Below are 13,909 nucleotides of genomic sequence, written 5' to 3' on the forward strand. Positions count from 1 at the left end.
ATTTCAAAACAATGAATAGCAACTGACTCTGTTTCTCTGATACTAAGTATAAGTATAGAATCACATGACTGTTTCCAGCCTACCCTGCATGATATGATAACTGTTGTTGTTGTTAAGTGCTATCGAGTTGGTTCTGATTCATAGCAGCCCTGTATAGGGTTTCCAAGGAGCTTGAGCCATCGACTGCGGTTCAAACCAACCTTGCAGTCCAGCTCATTAACCCACAGCACTGCACCAGGACTCCAAGGGTGGAAAACAAAGTACTGAGAGCTTTGGATTGACACTTGAACCAGCAGCAGATTAAAGTGGTAATATTTGATGGAATGAAAATAATGCCATTTGATAATGGCCTTTCAAGCATATGGATGCAACGGATGTAACAGGCATTCTGGCTAGAGCATACTTGGATATTTGAGCCTGAATTGCCTCTGTGAAGTTGCTTCACTTCCAGGAGTACAGCTCTGCATGACTCCAAAAGTTATCCATGCACGTAGAGTACATGAGTGCTACAGCCTTGATTTGTGTAGTGCATACACAACTGTATGTAGTAACTCTGCTGCTTACAAAACTATGCAAATTCTACAAGTCCTGTGAAATGCTCAATAACTTTGAGGATTGGACATCAATATGTGGCTATAATTCTGAAAAATAGCTATGCTTTTTTACAAAAAAACATTGTAACTAAAATTAGTATTTATAAATGCAATGATTTTACTACGTTTATTTCCCTAGACTTTCTATATAAAAAACAGTGGACTAGAAGACCCTGTTAAGGGGTTTTTTAATGGTGTGACATGCCCTTATTTTCCCATTTTAATTTGTTCATTTTTCCTAATGTTTTTACAGACAAGAATGAGAAAAGCAAGCCATTTAAGTATTAGCTGTTTAGCCTAGTGAGTTGCATTGGAATAGGAATAGCACTACATTTACCTGAATCTCTTTGGAGGTAGCTTTGCATGGGGACAAAAGAAATTTGGTGCTGTAAGACCTCATGCTGGCTGCTAACCACTCTGCAGGAGAAAGATGAGGCTGTCCACTCCCATAAAGATTGACCTTCTCAGAAACCCTACAAGGGATGCTATGAGTCAAAACCTAATTAATGGCCTGGGGTTAGTTTTTTAGTTTTTATAGCAAAATATAAGTAGCATCCAAAATGCTTTTTATCATTTGTATTCTTTTTATCAGCAATAATTCAGTGTTCTCATTAAAGATTAAAATACACTTTTTATTGTGGTATACACACACAAGCAGACATGCATAACAAAATTACCATTTCAACATTTTTTACATGTATAATTCAGTGACATTAAGTCCATCATACTTTACAGTCTTAATCAGTGTATTTATATCTCCTCAATCCCTTTCCAGAATTAAACACACTCAATAAAAGACATTTTTAACTTTGAAGCAGTAAGTGGAAATTTATATATAAATCTGCATGCTATATTAACTCTAGACCATGTCACATTTCCACAAACTCGTAACAGAATGGTATATTATCCCTACCTCTCATAATAAAATGTTCTGATACCTTAATATACTTTAATGGAGTCCTGGTATGGCGCTGCAGGATAAGCCACTAGATTGCTAACCGCAAGATGGACAGTTCAAACAAACTGACACTCCGCAAGAACCCTGTATAGGGGTCTCTATGAGTCAGAACTGACTCAGTGGCGCTTATTGTTGGTTCTGACCCATTGCAACCCTGTGTACAACAGAATGAAACACTTCCAGGTCCTGCACTGTCCTCATAATTGCTAGTACACTTGACCCCATTGCTTCTGCCAGTGGGCCAATCCATCTCATTGGGGGTATCCCTCTTTTTTGCTGACTCTCCACTTTACCAAGGGACTGGTCCCTCCTAATAATAAGTCCGAACTCCAGCCATTTTGGCTTCTAAGGAACGTTCTGTTTGTACTTCTTCTAGCACAAATTTGTTTGTTGTTTTGGACTCCATGGTACCTCTTAATATTCTCCAATACCATAACTCAAATGTGTCAATTCTTCTATGGTTTTCCTTATTCATTGTCTAGCTTTCACTTGTATATGAAGCTATTGAAAATACCTTGGCTTGGATTAGGCACACTTTAGTCCTCAAACTGATATCTTTACTTTTGAATACTTTAAAAGAGGTCTTGGGCAGCTGATTTGCCTAATGTAGTATGTTTTGTTTGTTTTTTTTCCTGACTGCTACTTCCATGAGTGTTGATTGTGGATCCAAGCAAAATTCAGTCTTCGACAACTTCCAACTTTTCTCCATTCATCATGATGCTTATCGGTCCAGTGGTGAGGATATTTGTTTTCTTTGATTGAGGTGTAACCCATACTGAAAGCTGTAGTCTTTGATCTTCATTAATAAACATTTTAAGTCCTCTTCATTTTCAGCAAGCAAGGTTGTATCCTGTGCATATTGCAGGTTGTTATGAGTCTTCCTCTAATCTTAATGCTTCATTTTTCATATAATCCAACTTCTCAGATTATTTGCTCAGCGTACAGATTAAGTATGGTGTAAGAATACAACCCTGGTGCACACCTGTCCTGATTTTTTTGTCAGTTTTTTTTTTTTTTAATTGTGATTTGGGCAAAGGTTTATAGACTAGATCGTCCATCATCTTTACTTTCAACAAATTCAGCATGTTGCTTCATCTAAATGATTGCAATCCCATCCCCACAGCAACAGTTATCCTGCTTTCTCTCTGTGGCTTTCCATTTACATCTTATATTTCACAAATGAACAAAGCAAAACTATATGATGTACACATACAAAACAAAAATATATATTCATGTAAATGTACAAAGAACACATTCTGCCAGCCAGCCTCCTGACCTGAGGCACACAGCCTTTCTGACCCATGGGCCTAGAGCCCACAGCTGCTCTCTCTCCATGCCACCATCTCTGCTGTTGCTGCTTTTCTAGGTAGGGATCTCATGCTCCACTCATGCTTTTCCTTGTCAATGGTCCTAGAATCATCAGTTTCTGCAATGAAACATAAACTACTCCCCTTTCTAGTTACACATCTTATATAATTACAATTGTTAATCCTTCTAACAATTATTCACAACTGAATCATAAAACCCTATCACTGTCATCCCCATTGACCAGATCCATCTGGAAAAGAGGGAAACTATTCAGTGCAGATTCTACCTAATCCCCCTCATTCTGAAACTAAGCACACTCATGAAAGCATGTAATCCAGCCACTTCATGCCTTAATGCCCCCTATTTTTGATAGCCATTGTCTAAATTTCTCATCCCTAACAACCCAGTACACTGAGGAGACAAGCCTGTTCCTTGATATGAAGAATCCTTCCATTCCAGTTGGAATTTTGAGCAACTGCATCCAATGTCAAAAGTCTAGTTCTTCAAATTCTAGCAGTTTCAAGTTGCTCACAGTGTCAAACATCTTTATCTTCTTTGGGTCGAGTTCTGGTCAAGCTAGGTCAAATAGATATACTTAACTGCAAGTACACTTTCCTGCACTTCAGAACATATGGCCACTTTACTCGTAGCCCCCAGGGACTAGCTAGCTCAGTGCTCATGGGCTCAGGAGTTCATACATCTGCCTAAACTTCAGACCAGCCAGCGTTTCCTCTTCTCTCTCTCATATCAAGGCCAATGGATGTCAGTGGAACATGGACAAACTCAGTCCATGTTTTCATTGCTGCATTTCCCCCACTTTCACTCACAAGTATACCAGAGTGGTCACCAATGAGCATACTGGGCTGATGGTGAGCTTCCTTTAAGTTCAAGTCCAAGAAGGGGGTTTTCCCTGATGGGTTGACTTGAAGAACATCACACATGCAGAAAGCAAAAGGTCTCTAAGAAGAAAGGAAAGAAATAAAAGACCCAAATGGATGTCAGAAGAGGCTCTGAAATTTGCTCTTGAACATAGAGAAGCTAAAGCAATAGGAAGAAATGATGAAGTAAAATATTTAATGAAATATGCAAACACCTTGGGTTAGGAAAGCAAAAGGGAAGACATGCTCAGCATTTCTTAAGCTTAAATAAATATTCAAGCTTATAGTTGCAATACTGTAAGATTCTATGGACAAAAAGCCTTTGGTTGCATAGGATTAAGAATCCATGATACTAAAGGAAACAAGAAGCAAGCATCAAAAGAAGATAGAAGAAATGCATAGTCATTGTACCAGTAATGGTCAATCATTTCAAGAGGTAGTATATGATCAAGAATCTATGGTTCTGAAGGAAGCACTCCAAGCTACACTAAAGGCATTGGCAAAAACAAGACTATAGGAATCGATGGACTACCAGTTGAAATGTTTCAATGAACTGTTGCAGTCCTGGAAGTGGTATCTTGTCTATGCCAAGAAATTTTGGAAAAGCAGCTACCTAGCTAACGTATGAGAAGAAATCCTTATTTATTTCCATTCCAAAGAAAGGTGACTCAACAGTCTCCAGAAATCAGCTAATAGTATCATTGATATCACATGCAAGTAATACTTTGGTGAAGATAATTCAGAAATGGTTGCAGCAGTACATCAACACAGAGCTGCCAGAAAATCTGGTTTCATAAAAGAATATGAAATGAGGGATAGCTTTGCTGACATCAGATGAATCTTGCCTATCAGCAGAGAATGCTAGAAAGATGTGTACGTGTGCTGTATTGGTTATACAAAGATATTTAACTATGTGGATCATAACAATCTATGTATAACATTGCAAAGAATTGGAATGTTAGAACACTTAATTGTGCTCATGAGAAACCTGTATATAGATAGAGCAAGAGGATACTGATTGCTTTAAAGTGAGTAAATGTGTATGCCAGGGGGTTGTATCCTTTCATGATATTTAGTCATTCGGTATGTTGTTAAGTGCTGTCGAGTCAGTTCCTACTCATAGCAACCCTGCACAGGGTTTTTGAGGGAGCCGCTGATGGGTTTTGAACTACCAACCTTGTGTTTTGCAGTCTAGTGTTGATCCTACAGCACTGCATAAAAATGACCCAAGAAACTGGATTATATGAAACATCAAGATTAGAGGAAGACTTATTGAAAACCTGTACTATGCAGATGACACAACCTTGCTTGCTGTGAAAGCAAAGAGAACTTGAAATATGTACTAAAGATCAAAGATTACAGCCTTCAGTATGGATTGCACCTCAATGTAAAGAAAACAAAAATCCTTACAACTGGACCAATAAACAACATCGTGAAATAATGGAGTAAAGAATGCAGTTGTCAAAGACTTCATTTTGCTTGACTCCACAATCAACACTCTTGGAAGCAGCAATCAAATGAAAATTACTTGCATTAGACAAATCTTCCCAAGACCTTTTAAAAAGTGTTGAAGATCTCGTTAAAGTGTTGAAGAGCAAAGCTTTCTATTTGAGGACTCAAGTGCACCTGTGGCGCACTGTGGGTTAAAGCGCCGGACTGCAAAACCATTTGAGCTGCAAGGTCGGAGGTTCAAGCTCAGCAGCTGCTCCTCAGAAACCCTGTACAGGGGTGCTATTGGTCAGAACCGACTCGACAGCACTTCACAACAACAACAACCCAAGCCATGGTATTTTCAGTAGCCTCATATGCATGTGAAAGTTAGACAATAAGGAAGACGATAAAAGAACCGGTGCATTTGAGTTACGGTGGTGGAGAATCATATTGGAGGTACCATGGACTTCCAGAAGAACAAATATGTTTTCGAAGTGAGAATGGTGAGACTTCACCTCTTGTATTTTGAACATGTTGTCAGGAAGGACAAGTATCTAAAGAAGGACAGCATGTTTGATAAAGTGGAGGGTCAGCGAAAAAGAGGAAGACCCCATCAAGATGGATTGACAAAATGGCAGCATTAATAGGCTCCAATGTAGCAATTGGGAGGATGGCGCAGGACTGGGTAAGGTTTTGTTCCTGTTCTGCATGGGGTCACTATGAATTCAAAGCAACCTGATGGCACCTAACAACAACAATGTTAGATTTTGTATTTATATATGTATGTGTGTGTGTGTATGTAGTCGGACTCCTGGTGTGGCACTGTAGTATCAGCAGTGGACTGTAAACCACAGGGTCAGCATTTCAAACCCACCAGCTGCTCCTTGGAAACCCTATACAGAGTCGCTGTGAGTCAAAATGGATTCAACAACAACAACATATATGTTGTTAGGTACTGTCGAGTCAGTTCTGACCATAGTGACCCTGTATAAAGTTTCAAAGGAGTGACTGGTGGGTTTGAACTGCTGGCCTGTGGCTCAGACTGACCCTGTGGTTGAGTGCTTATTCTATATTTGCGATTAAGTGCCTTCAAGTAGATTCTGACTCATAGCAATCCTCTATAGGTTAGCAGCTGGTGGGTTTGAACCACCAACCTTGTGGTTCACAGTCCAGTGCTGATCCTACAGTTTCATAACAGGGGTCCTCTATTTGCAATAGCATTCTTTTAATTGCCCATTTATCTCTTTATTTCACTGAATAAATTATATAATATTTGCCTAGAGAAGGATTTTAATCCATAATATTCATTATACTATTTATTGGTCTAGAAATGAGGTCCCTGCTTATGATTTTTGTCTCTTAATGGCTCCATTGCGTTGATTCTCGTATGGTCCAGTAGACCCCTGTATCATTAGATCACATACTCTAGAATCCGAAATTTCCTTTATTCATGTTTTCGGCAAATACAACCAAGACTAAAATATGCATTGAACGGGAAGGCAGCTCTGCAGGTTTGGTTTCCAGGGCTGGAGGAACATATTGGGTAGAGCACACATGCTGTTTATGGTTTTGATGGGTTGCAGAAACTTGCATGTTATCGCGGGGATTTCCTTTCTTCTTGCAAACTCTTTCATACCGGTTTGCTTGGAGTGAGATAACTGCTCATTGCTGTGTGCTGTACTGTATACTCAAAAGATCCCTGCTAAGATCTATACAGATGGAGCAGGATGGCCTCCACCAAATCAAGTCCAAAAAGCTCCCGGGAGGGTTGCCCAGGTGTCATTTCCTGGAACTGAAAGGTCAGTACTCTCATCATTTACTCTTCCCCAGCAGGCAGCTCTGCAGGGCACCTGGCAGATGCACTTTTTCTCCTTAGATCCAATCTAAGTATGCTCACAACTGACTTTCTAAAAATGACAGCCCACACATAATTGCCTGTGTCAGTTGCTATTCAACTGTGTGGGTCACCAGTCCACTTCTTTGATTAGAGGGCAAAGTAAATGTGGTCAAGTTTACTGGTTGATTTCTCCTTTGCAGTTATATATTGAATCACCAGTAGTCAGTGTTTTCAGACCCAAATACAGGTGCCAGGAGAAGAGACAGTATGTCAGGCAAGCAGGACATCTAAGGTATTCCAACAAGTGGCCGGAACATTATAATAGGGAATCTAGAAGAAGAGAGAAAGTCAAGCAAGGTGTAGGTGTCTATCCATTTTGCTGGGATTTTACATGAGGCATAGCCAAAATTCATTTGGTAGTAACTAGTAAGACAATCTCCTGGATGTCCTGGGATACTAATGTGAATATCAAAACAAGGGTAAAAGCAGCTGTCTAGTTATATATGGAGAGTGGGAAAGATGGATCAAAGGGTTCCAGATTTGCTCCCAATCAGTGGTGAGCCTGGGCTGCTGTCATAATTCTGCTCCTGTAACCTGTGGGAGGGCTTGGCCATCATATGGGAGCCAGTGGTTCCTAGCTGAGAAAGACAGAGAAATCTAACTGTTAATCAAGTTGGATTGGTCAGGGTCTAGCCAATAGAGCTGCAAATAGAATTGTTCTTAGCCATATGGGAAATGAATTAATATATGTGTATTGTGGCGCTGCAGGATAAGCACTTGACCTCAAGGTCAGTTTAAACCATAAGGTCGGCGGATCAAACTCACCAGCCACTCTTCGGAAACCCTATACAGGGTTGCTGTGATTTGGAACTGACTCGACTCAACGGTACTTAACAACAACAATCGGTGAATGTGCAACAGAATCATCTGGAAGGCTTGTTACGTTAAAACATGGAAGACTGGTCCCGACCTTCAAAGTTTCAAATTCAATAAATCTAGGACTGGACAAAAGGAATCCTTGTGGCACAGTAGTTAAGCACTTGCATGCTAACAAACAATCAGTGGTTTCAACCCACTAGCCACAATGGAGGAGGAAAGACGTGGTGATCGGCTGCCATAAAGGTTTCCGCCTAGAGAACTCTGAGGTAATTCGGTTCTGTCCTGTAGGGTCAGTATGAGTCCGAATCTACTTGGCAGGACCCAAGAACAACAGTGCTGGAGAATTCAGGGTTTCAACCTGTTTCTATCCCATGTTCCAGGGAGCACATTTTAAGAGTCCCTGCTGTACACCAATGGAAGAGTCTGGTGGTTCAAAATGGCAGACAGGCCCATGTGTTTTTCACCCTTGCTGCCTAAGAGAGCAATAAAGAGATGACAAAGGAGTAAATCTCCCAAATGGAAGTGAATCTGAAATTTCTAGAAGACAAGAAAGAGAATATATGCCTGTTGTTAGATAAAACAAAGTGAGAAATAACAGCCTAGAAACTCCTCGAAGACTCTACAGCTGACGAGAGAAGTCTATTTTCCCAGATAATCCTTGGGAAGTTTCAGGCTTAGAGTTATCATGAACAATGGAGGGTGGAAGTATAAAAAGTAATTACTAGAGAGGGACAGATAGAGGAAGTCATTTCATGAAACGCTGTCATTGTTAAGTGCCATTGAGTGGGTTCCAATGTATAGTGACCCTGTACAGGGTTTCCAGTACAGTAAATCTTTGTGGGAGCAGAAAGCCTCAGTGCTTATTATACCACTGCTAAGTGCTGTCCAGTCACTTCTGACTCCGAGTGACCCTGTATAGCGTTTCCAAGGAGTGACTGATGAGTTAAACACCACAGTCCTTGTGGTTCACACCTAGCCACCTACAAAATAATTGTACCAGTTAACTTGGCATAGTTCAACACCTTGTTCTCACAATGTCCAGGCAGGTAGAGAGTAGATTTGTAGCATTTTATTCTCAAAGAAAAATAAAACAGGGTAACACACCTGAAAACATGTATCAAACCATATAAACTCAACTTTATTTGACTGAAAACACATTGGGGATAAGTGGACTACTGTGATAGACGCTGGTGTCCTCATTCTTGAATTTAAGGGCCTTCTCAAAACGCTGCTAATTGACATAATCCTATCTGTGTACAAAGAAGACTAGTGGGATTAGACCTACATATAGACGAACAAGTTAATTACTAAAGGACAACCAAGGACCAGCAGACATGTGACAGAAATAGCAACAGTAAAGAAGAGCCTAAGTGACCATAGAAGAAAGAAGACGAATTCTGGAAACAGACTAACTCAAAGAAATCTCTAACTAATATCCTCCGAGTAATGAAAAGACTGGAAACTCTAATACAACAATGGGAAAATAAGGACAAATAAAGACTAAGGAAGCGCTCTTGGGAATTAAGAATCTGATTGTGAATGTGTACATTTAAAATAGAAGCTTTAGAAAATAAAGCCAAGGGGATGTCTCAGACCAGGTAAAAAAAAACCATGAGCACAAAGATAAGCAGCACAAAGGATCCGTCTAGGAGAACTACCATTTAGTTCTCTATTAGGAGGTCTAGAAAGAGAATGACAATTAAGGGGGAAGAACTAATCAAAGGGATATTGGAAGTACATTTCCGAAAGCTGAAAAACGAAGTGTTCTCATGTTCATAGGACCCTATGAATAGGGAGCACATTCGTGGAAAAAGACACAAAGTTAGACACAAAAAATAAAACTCTGAGGTGGGGTGACTGGGGGGGAGGGGCAGTTACCTACAATATACTACAGAATTATTTACACTAGCCTTCCCTTTAGAAATTTGGATGATAAAGGACAATGGACAGATGAATAAAAAGGAAAATCATCTTGAATTCGGATTGCTATACTCGGCCAAATGATTAATTAAATATGAAAGTGATATGAAGACAGTTTATGATCCGCAAAATAGGTGCAGGGTGTACTGCTGGGATTACCTTCAGTTGCAAGGGCTGCAATGAGCTGACAACCTCCAGCAGCACTTTCAGGATCTGCCACAGCATTTGGGCTGAGGCCTGTTCATCCTAGGCAGTCCCTAACCAGCCAGTGAGCATGATAGTTCTAGGGCCTGACCTTTTCTGCCAACCCATCGTGAGAGCCGCCTGGTCCTGTCTCCTTACCTTTCATGGTAATTAATCCCCAGTAAATCTCTTGGGTGCCTGTGTCTAATTCAGTGTTTGCTTTTCAGAGGATCCAAACTCTGGCACATGGTGTTTGGACCATTTGCCATACTTTTTTTTTTCTAGTCTTTTGAAGAAAATTAGTTAAGATTACATTCTAGCCAAATTACAACAACAACAACAAAGTGAAAATGGAAGTTATGAAACATATGATATGTTGTCATCCAGGGAAAATAAATCTCAAGATAAGCAGGGCCAGAAAGCAGTCGGTTCAAATTAGAAAAGGAAGTTACTGCCAGTTTCCAGCTAGTCAATAGAATGAGTGTGGTGATGAAGCATACAGGGACATGATGCAAGCGTAGATTTCTTGTTTGAATAACAGCTAAAAGGGAAGTCAGCTATTAACTTGTGGCTACACCATCACTGAAAAGTATACCAAAAGTCATGCTGCAAATTTGAAACAAATAATATTTTATATGAATTGATGAAACTCAGAGGAGAGAATCCTTCTGAACCAGATACTAGACTTTTTTTTAAAAACTGTTTTATTGTGAATTATATGATAGTTGACATGGGAGAACATTAGCTTTACATTTATCCTATTGTATATCATTACATTGCCGTGGTTACCATCCACTCCATGCATCATCAACCAACAAAAGGGTATACTCTGCAAGCCTGCCCCCCAGGTCATCAGTTCACAGCCCCTTTCCCTCTCTGGGTCTAGAGTCCCCAGCCGCTCCATCTCTGCACGTCATCATCTCTGTCTCCATCTCTGGCATCACTGTTTCTCTGGGTACGGTCCCGAACTCCACTCTTTTCCTTGATGGTCCCAGGGGCCTCCACTCCTGGCCTGCAAAGTCAACCACTCCTCTCCTTTTGCTACAAAATGTCTACCTTTACATTTCCAACCATCACAATCAGTCCTGATAACAATTAACTCACTATTGTATCACAAGTGACCTATCCACATCTCCTTTCATCAGCCCCGCCCAGACAGATTGGATACTATTCAGTGGAGATTCTACCTTCCTCCGCGCCCTCTGGATCTAGGCTCCCTCTTGAAAGCTTGTAAGCCAGTCACTTCTTGCTTTTGTAGGTCCCCCCCCCCCCATTTTGGGTAGCCAATGTCCAAGTTCCCCATCCCTGTCTACCCTGTGTATTGAGGGGTTGGGAATAATCCTCACTGTAAAGATTTGTTCCCTCTTTTGAGCTACTGCATCCATAGGTGTTGGTCAAGTTCATCAAATTGTATCAGATTACTCTTTTTTTCCTCTTCTTCTTCTACTTGAGTTCTGATCATCCAGCCATTGAAGCTAGGTCAAGTGGTTTATTATCTGTAAGTGTGGGTGTTCTTGTGCATATGCCCTCTCTTCTTATCAGCTGGATGCTTCATTCTCCACTCTAGTCCTCTGTGGCTATGTCACTGACTCTGGGCCCAGAAGTCCCCAGGTCTTGTCAAACTGCTGGCCAACCAGGTCTCCACCTGGATTCACAGTAGTGTATTGAATGTGGTTGGACTTAGCTCGCAGCTTCATTGCTGTTTTTCCCTCACTTCTCCTTATCGCTGACCAATGTGGTCACCAGTCAGAGCATGTGTCTGCTCGTGTATTCCCATTGAGTCTTAGTCTTGGAAGGGGGTTTACCCTGAGGGGACCCAACTGCTTGCCTTGATGGCTCCTGGGTGAGCAACTTGCTTGTGCTTGTAGTAGTCAGTCACACTGCCGTTATTGTTTTGTATTTTTCCTGTCGGTCTTTCTTTCAAGAAGTATCTTCTGTTTTTGTAGCCGCTCCAGGCTGAGATATTAGATTCTTGTTAAGTGCTGTTGTGCCGGGTCTGACCCATAGCAACACTATATAGGGTTTCCGAGGCTGTATATCATCTTTCTCCCATGAGACTGCTGGTCGTTTCAAACTGCTGACCTTGAGGTTAGCAGCCCAACTTGTAACCACTATGCTACCATTGTTGTTGTTGTTGTTAAGTGCCGTCGAGTCGGTTCCGACCCATAGCGACCCTGTACAGGGTTTCCGAGGGTGTAAATCTTTACGGGAGTAGAAAGCCTCATCTTTCTCCCGCGGAGCAGCTGGTAGTTTCGAACCGCTGACCTTAAGGTTCGCAGCCCGATTTGTAACCACTACGCTACCAGATGCTACCATAGTGGCTCTGCAATGAGTCTTTAAATCGGTAGAGAAGGAAATGTAATGACTTTGAAGTTAATAATACTTACATAGTTATGGAAATGAACAGTTTTGTATTTTTAAAACATGTTAGCTAACAGGAAGATTTAGATATTTGTTAGGAAACAGAATGCTAATATCACAATCATTGGCAACACAAATGCTAAAACAGGAAATAGAAATAGAGGAAGAGTTGCTTGTTGTTGGTAAGTGCTGTGGAGTCGGTTCTAACTCATAGCAACCTTGTATAGGGTTTCAGAAGAGCAGTTGGTGGGTTTGAACTGCCGACCTTGCAGTTAGTTCTCAGTCCAGTGCTGATCATACAGCGCCACACCAGGAGTTCATAACATAAGTTAAAATGATCATCTGTGAGGATGCTAAAATTAATACTATCCCAAACTGGAAGAAGATAAGGGAAGAGACGGGAGAGTGAGATTAAATTGTAATTTTTTTCATGTAGGAAGTCATTGGACAATGTTTTCGTGGAAGAAGCAGCTATATCGGCATTTTATGTAACGTTTGGAAGATAACGTCAGAAAAAGTAAAAAATGAAATCTATCATGAATAGTTTGCTTCTGGAAAGTAGGGTTTATGTGAGTATGCATGTGTATAGCAGAAAATAGGAGAGATTGTTGTCCTTCATTATAAATCCTTTATTTTTTTTAAACCAAGTGCATATATTGCTGGTCCAAAATTAAAAGGAATAAATAAATTCTAAAATCCTTTGCCACTGAAAGGGGACTGCAGCTTTAAGATAACAGGCACGAGTAATGTGCAGTCTTTATTAAGAATTCTTCCATTAATGAAACATTGGTTGGGATAGCTGCCTATTCCAGAAAAAGAAATCTTAAGAACTATAATGCAAACTAGCTGCTTATATCCACAACAGTCCTTTCCTCGCTCCCCTTAAACCCCGTTACTTACTGGCATAGGAAACCGGGAGTCAAATTAAAGAGAAGTAATTTCTTTTCATTCCATAGAAAGTGGGATTAAGGCTTAATATAATTTTGAGAATTTATAAAAGATATATAAAAAATTCCAATATAGAGTTCCAGTAAGTAAATTAGAAACCACAAATCAGTGAATTAGTTTGTTTATGAATGGAAAAATAAGACAGTGTCTCACCATAAGAGAAATTTTACACCTACTGAAATACGGAGTGTACTGGTCAGTAACAAGTGTAGTTTTAAGAAAAGCACCCTTCCCATTGAGTCTATTCTGACTCCTAGTGAGCCCATAGGACAGAGTAAAACGCAAGTGGCATCATCTTCATCCTGCAGAATGTCAGGTATGTTCTAATCACCAACCTTTCGACTAGCTGCCCAGTGCTTAACCCACTGTATCACTAGGACTCCTTTAACAAAACCAAGCACCCGCAAATCCACTATCCTTCTGCAACATACAGAGATGGAATAATCTCAAATGACTGAAAGAAAGTTCACAGATAGAGGGAAAAGTTGTGTAGGCTAGCTCATGAGGAGCTATTGTCCTGAAGAAAGTAACTCTGATAAGGACTCATTGGAGTCCTGGTGTTTCCATTCACAAACAACTGCAAGGTTGGTTTGAACTGCAAGATCGGTGGTTC

This window comes from Chrysochloris asiatica, unplaced genomic scaffold (genome assembly GCF_000296735.1).
Source record: "Chrysochloris asiatica unplaced genomic scaffold, ChrAsi1.0 scaffold00018, whole genome shotgun sequence".
Lineage (NCBI taxonomy): Eukaryota > Metazoa > Chordata > Mammalia > Afrosoricida > Chrysochloridae > Chrysochloris > Chrysochloris asiatica.